The sequence below is a fragment of the Halyomorpha halys genome, unplaced genomic scaffold (assembly GCF_000696795.3).
Source record: "Halyomorpha halys isolate HHAL.00 unplaced genomic scaffold, Hhal_1.1 Scaffold1023.1, whole genome shotgun sequence".
NCBI lineage: Eukaryota > Metazoa > Arthropoda > Insecta > Hemiptera > Pentatomidae > Halyomorpha > Halyomorpha halys.
In genome coordinates, this window is record NW_027110911.1 from 86,498 (window position 1) to 94,067 (window position 7,570).

Sequence of the window (7,570 nt, forward strand, 5' to 3'; positions counted from 1 at the left end):
TTTTGTTTATTTTATTAATTAATAAATATGGTTTTGTTTATTTATGTTGTTCTTTGCTGACCGCACCCCCCGACAAACTTCTCCGATTATTTATATTGTATAATAACAACCTGAAAAATAACCTAATCGTAATATCATATGAATTACTGGCGTGAATCTTTATTACGATTTCGAAAGATTAGTAATTGGCTTTAAATTTTATACTTTTCATTTGAATTTATTTTTCCAAAAAATAATACAATTAATTATAATGTTTGTCTTTTATCTTACTTTTTTATTTAATTTTATGTATAACTTTAAAAAGGTGTTGTGGATGGACATCAATCTCGGATACTCCGATTCCATACCAAGGACCACCCACCCCAAGAGCACTGCCAACTGACTGTTATTGATGGTAACTCGACCAACTATCTGCGGCGGCTATCTTTCTAATTGATTCCATGGCGGCAACATTAGTACCTTTATCTCAATCAGGGTCCACCATCAAGATCTGTGATAGGTCGTTAGCTGAGCTGGCCCTCAGTGCGTTCCGAGCAACAGAGAGATCCAGCCTGTTACGGTTTGAAGAAATTATGGGATGGTTTGACTTTGTAGGCTTATAGCACATCGTATTTTTGTCGAGAATTTATGAAAACAAGATGTCTTCGGAAGTAGCTCATGCCATTTTCAGAATTGCTAGTGAAGTACTCGAATTTGACTTTTAGGATGGTTTTCATTGCCCCATCCATATCTTCTTGTAATTACTTTTTTATTTTTTATTTTCTGGTAAATCTTCTTTTACTTCATATCTGCATTTGGAGGCCTTTAAAGCAATAATTCATGATTTCTTTAATTTAATTTTGGATTGTTTCTAATCCTTACTTTAGTTGGGCTCATCATCTCTTTGAATCGGAGTGACTCTATACCTAACTTCAAAGTGATCATAACTTAGCCTTCACCATCTTTGATGTACTTCTGCAGGTGTAAATGGACTGAAAGAGGGATTCGTTTTGACATGTTCAAAAAATGTCCACGCCTAACATTTATAAAATCCATTATTTTAGGCAATTGTATGTCATCGTTTTACTTCGATTAGTAACCTTATAACGATATTTCGTAATATGAAATTTTGAAATGATCGTAACCAATTTTCTGTACATTCGGCAAGATTGGAGTACAGTGGTGCGCCATATTATATAATTTGATAATATAATAAGTTGGGTCATATAATGAAGTCAACTTACATTTATTTAATTAAAACATTAAGCGCAATGATAAGTTGGAGACTAATAGCAGATGATTTATTTATTTTATTTTAAGTGTTTCGACAGTTAAGGTCATTTACACTGAATTAATATATGGATAAAGTTAGTAGATTACAATTGACAAAGTAAGAAAGTTACAATTACAAATTAAAAAGTTAGAATATTAATATTAATAAAAATAATAATAATATTAATAAAGGCTTAATGAACCCGAAGGTTCGATGCCGATACCACCAAACGCTCTCTGCATACATCCTTCCAGTGATGCCCCTCCAAACCTAATTCCACTAAATCTGTTTTGACACAATCCTCCCATCTACGTTTCTGTCTACCCCTCGGACGTTTACCCGTTGGTTCAGTGTTTATTACCATTTTACCTCAGTAGGATCCATGACTGTTTTGTGGTATTTTGTGACTAAAAAATATGTGAGTAGGGCATTCAATCCTACGTCACACCCTCCAGCAAGCCTGGAGGGCCGCTCTCATTGTTGGTCAGCGAGTCCATTCGACTTAGCCGAGAGGAACTTCCGAGGAATTTCCATCGACCATCCCCACATCCGCTACCCGTGGGACGCTCCCCTACGCGGTAATGAGTCCGCGCGAGGAAGTTAGAATATTACAATATTAAATTATGCATACACTTATACGCACTGGAATTACGTTTAGACTATAAATTAAAAAAAAAAATTTGTACCACTACATGAAGGGTCAGGGGTTCAGTACTTTATAAGGAAGTACTGTTACGAGACGAACGATTGTGCAAGGAGGTAACTTGGTCAGAATCACACTCGACTGCAAGATTTTTACCCTATTCAGGATACCCAATTTATGAGGTTGTGTGGACCCCAGGAAGGCTTCAGAACCCACAGGGTTGACTCACGGCTACAAATCAACAGAAAACAATTTTCTGCCGAGCCGGATTCGAACCCTAGTCCTTGGAGTAGACTATATATAATCAAGAAAATGATTTAGTATATAACCTTTAAGATTTTATTTTTGCGTACTGATTGCATATCCCAAAATGGATTATGTTTTCAATTAATTTTCTGAAGTTAAAAATCGACAGTCATTTGGGAGATGAAGTCATTGAATATTTAGCTGGCCTTGAAGAAAAAATGCTTTTTAATTATATAGCTACGAGTAAGTTTTGGATGGAAATAAATATTACACAAAAATTTATATTATTTCCATCCTTTTTAAACTGCATTCTTTAGCTCGTATTTTGTTGAATCTAGCTTCAGTTATGTTAATTAGAATTCAACAAAGCTGAGAAATAAATTGAATATGGGTCAATTTTGACAAATTTCAAACTAAACAGGTGTCATCATGCACATCCTTCTCATTGATATTTGTCAACATTAGATTTTTTCTAAATAAAAAAGATCATTTAAGAAAAATATTTTTTTATTATAGGGTTCGAAAGGAGAATTACGAAATTTTTAGGGATTGGCGATTAAAAAGGTTTGGCCGTACTCCTATCTCTGGCTCATCATGTCAAATTTCCGAAAAGACAAGCTTGTTTTTAAAAACTAGTTATTCTATGTCTTTATTTCATAGCTGAAGTATCTTTTTAGTTGGCCGAATCTATAAATAACTTTGCATTGTTGTTATTTGTCGAATTTGTCAAAGGATACTCCATATATATTTTCTGCCTGGTTGTTGAAACTTATGAATGTTAAGAAATGATTATTAATTTATGTCGTTACTAACTACTAACTGCTCGGCGATGAGAGAGATAGACACGCTAGATATTCTAGGAAGGTGTTCAATAGTTCATTAGCCGGCTAATAGAGGAGAGCACCCCGCTGCTAGAAGACTATTAATATGCGAGGTATATGTATATATATATCCCGTATGTTGCCTCATTATACCCTGCCCTTGGGATATTTGTGAGTACATTTAGTTGTAGATTAGCCTGGCTTAGATAGTGTAGTCTACAACCTCGTAAATATCCTTTTATCTCTGCACTCTCTTAATAAGACTCGTTAATTATAGTAATATTAAAGTTAATTGGTAAATGAATTATATTACCTTGGTTTAACGCCTGTTTAGGTTTTATTTATTTGTATATATATATATTAAATGCGCGAATTATTGAACATTGTTATTCGATAATCAAACGGACTTTTTTTCATTATTTTTAGGTAAGATAAGTAGCCCGAGTCATTCCTCTTTTAAAAGTTGAATCCAATTATATCAATGTTACAGTGAAAACACTCTCCCCAATAATACTAAAACACTTTTCGGTACCAACCAAAAAATTATTTGATATCTTAGTCTGCACATAACCCCAACTTAAACTCGTTAGACGAGAACTACGTTAATACCTATTTAATAAAGCTACCTTTGGCTTTTCAACAAAAAAAGATATTGGTGTGGTGCGCGTATCACACTACAAACAACTTCCTTCCCTACTCATTTCCTCAAATTTTGTGTAGGTTGGTAGACTCAAATTGAAGTTATTGCTTTTCATGTGATACAATACGACTGTTGGATATTTCCTCTTCTTCTGCACTCTTCCTCTGACCTATCGGAGTTGAGAAACATTTCGTCGTGCAGTATTTATTTATTTTTTTTTGGTGTAAATTAATTTTATTGTCATTTTCATAATTTATCGAACTATTTTATTTTTATCTGAAAGACCTTTTTATTTTTACTTGTATATTTTGTTTATGTTAGTTTTTAGTTTTTAGAATGTTTAAATTGAACCAAATAAATGTTTAATCCAAGCCAGTTTGTTTTTACAAAAAGACATAGTCGATTTGAGGTGGCTTTAACAACAGGAAAGAGGAGAATTTTGAACGAAAAAAAATTGTTTTATTGATATAAGAATTAGTAGGTTTCTAGGTTTCTTGAGGTGTAAATAGCAAATATTAACCAACACCGTGTACATTGGTGAATAGTATCGAGAGAGATCGGGGCGGTTTCGGCTTTTTACGATTTGAACTCCTGTTTCTATTTTTCCTTTTTTCTTTAATAATTATTCAAAAACTTATCTTATATTTTATATTAAATTATTTGTTCCAAATTAACAAAATTAAAGGTACTTTAGACAAAGATTTTTTGATTAAACCTATTGAACCTATTTAGCTGATATTAAAGATCACTGGATGGTACATTGTTTGATTAAAATAGTTTAAGCCGTTCACAATATTTTCCCTTCATATATATTCCATAAATGGGCAAATGAAAATAAAAATATTGTGCTATACATTACTGAAAATAATTTGGATTTAAAAGGACACATGTAATGAATAAAATCCATTAAGTCAAAAATATACCAACCAGCTCATCACGTATCCTAGTTTGTTTCAAATGACACTACAAACACCATTAGTACTTTACACGTTTGCCAAACAATACCAAATTCATATATGCACAAACGTGTGGTTGGGTTATTTGGATTGTTTGGTACAAGTCGACCTGAAAGTCTTGGATTTGCGGCAAATGGCAAAAATTTTGATTCAATATTAGGTTTAGTACAAGAGTTTCTTCCTCTCTATCAATTCTTCAAAGCCCATTGTTAATTTTATTTTTCCTTCACAATGATCTGAGGCAGCTGCTTTTACTTAGGCCTTATATGTTTCTAATGTTTGTTTTGTTTATGTAATTTGAAGTTTTTTTTTATTTATTTTTTTTTAAAGTCAGTTATAGTTGTTTGCAAAGCATATTCACAAATTCCATTCATTGAATATCAGGAACGCCAATTCTTTACAGCACACCTCAATAGCTTTGGATTTGATCCTGATATATCGACAACTCCTAGGAGCGATAGTAGATCAGTAAAATTAGTATTTAAAGTTTTCATTAAAGTCAGATTAGATTGGATTAGATTTTTATTCAGGGCGATCAACATCTAGGTTATTACACCCTTTTTACTTCATCTATGTTCTTGACTTTGACATTTGATGGTTGAATGTAGACTATTTCCTTTTTTACACTGGTCGGTGGATTATATTGTAGTATAAAGTTGTGTTTCTTTCAGAAATTTAATTATTTTGTCTATGGATTCTTCTGAGTCTTTAAGGACCAATTCTCTTGTTCGTGGAATTTTATTATTTTCGAAGGCTTGACGAAATGATGGGCATTCTTCAATTATATGCTTTATTGATAATGGGGAATGACAGGTTTGGCATATAGGCTGGTCTTCTTTTGTGATTACGTGAAGGTGAGTTAATTTGGAATGTCCTATTCTTACTCTTGCAACAACCACTTCTTCTCTTCTGTTTCCCCTTACGGCACTTGTCCACTTTTGAGTATTTTTTTTTTTACATTTCTCAATTTATTGGTGAGTGGTACGGCAGCCCACATTGAATCCCAACTTTTTCGGATTCTGTTCCTTAAAAATGCCTTTATGTCTTTCGGCTCGTAAATTTGGAGTGGTGGAACGTTCATTAAAGTCAGTTATTTTATATTAGAAATATGACATCTAATAGATCTATCAGAACTAAAGTCATAGTAAATTAAATTAAATTAAGATCTGTACCGCTACAAACTATGAAGGGTCAGGGGTTCTGTACTTTGTAAGGAAGTATTGTTACTAGACCAGCGATTGTGCAAGGAGGTGATTTGGTCAGAATCACGCTCGGCCGCCAGATTTTTACCCAATTAAGAGTACCCAATTTAAGAGGCTGGGTGGACCCCAGGAGGGCTTCAGAACTCACAGGACTTGACTCACGGCTACAGTGTAACAGAAAACAATTTTCTGCCTAGCCGGATTCGAACTTGGGTCCTTGGAGTTAGTAAGCCAGGCGTCTTACCCCGAGGCTACTGCGCTCCCAAAAGTTATAGTAAAGGTATAAATATATTAATAAATAAATCAACGTATATATATACACACACACATATATTTAAACCCGAGAAAATATAAATTATTAAAAAAATAAACAAAAAAATAATTAAATAAATATAAGGATAAATAAATATTAGAAGAGGATGCTTGACCGTATGTAGATTGTAGGAAGATAGTCCTAGTGGCGGTCAATAAAGCTATCAATATAGAAATAGAATAATGAAAGAGTAAATAGTTTCCTTTTACTATTTTGATACCTTTATTGACCGCCTGCCGGACTATCTTCCTACAATAAACATAAATAAATAAGAAATAAACGGTATTGATGACGAGCAAAGTTTTATGTTATTAAAATAGAAGGAACGTATGTACCGCATTAGTATTCATTCAAATGTATGAACGAATAAAAAGGTTTTAAAAAGGTTTAAAAATATGGTTCTTCATTTCATCGAATTCCAGATATGTAGACTATAACGGAATAAGTAGTTATTTTTATTATTTAGTTCTATCTGCTTATCTGTTCTAACATGGCGGTAGATCCCTTGGAATCTGACCCGAAAACATTTGTATTTTCTCATGTAAAAGTGCGTAACTGAATCATATACAAGGAGTAACTTATCAATAAGAGGTTGGACCAGGTACAGAAGAAGGAGCGATGAGTACAAAAAAACACTAATCGGCGACGAAGACATTAAAGGACGCGTGCCTATGCGACAGCTTATCTCTCCGGCCTGTGGACAATAATTTATGGCGGCAATTTGGGTAGTGGTGGAGTGGTAGTCGTCCGGGCCAGATATATTGGCTCAATTTGGTGTCCCTTGCGCATGTCATTAGTGTCTTCTCACATGTGTTCCCTACCTCGATAACCTTTAGGATCCCTCTTCTCATATCTTGTATCTCCCTATTCGGTAGTTAGAGCGCTCTTTTATCCGATACCGACATAAATTAGTTTCTGTAACGTCTTGTTTAGTTGATATTAGGGGCCGGTGTATATGCTTTCAATTCGTCGTACAACGTGTTTTATAAATTTGGCAAATCATGAGTAAGTAAATTATTAAATTTTAGAATTGACTGGGAAAAAATATGTTTTAATTGTGTAGATGGAAATTAACGAATCCATTCTGAATCCATTTTGTAATGTATTCAAATTTCAAGGTTAATTAATATATTTTTTTAACTCACATATCCACTACAAGAAACATGTGTTTTTTATGTTTATTCAAATATAGATTTACTTAACCTAATTGTATCTATGTACTTATTACTAACTTATAATCTAACCTACAATTAAAATACATACAATTATTATCCATGTCCAAAGGTTTAGTACTTGCACTCAGCTGGTCGTGGCAGAGAGAGAGAGAGAGAGAGAAAGATCACTTCTCAATACACAGTTTTTAAACATAACTTAGCTCACAGAGAAAACCAAACAATACACTAGCTTTACATCAATGTCCATTCATTAAAAAAACAACCGACGACAGAACATATGATTTTTCTCTCCCTCTCTGCCCGATACCTCCCGCGCATGCGC

At 33.5% G+C, this 7,570-nt stretch overlaps 1 protein-coding gene across 1 annotated transcript in view; it reads left to right on the plus strand.

The window, feature by feature from the left end:
* The window catches only part of Trmt61 (tRNA methyltransferase 61), a 68,197-nt gene that overhangs the window by 55,543 nt on the left and 5,084 nt on the right, over positions 1-7,570 (plus strand). The window lies entirely within an intron of this gene.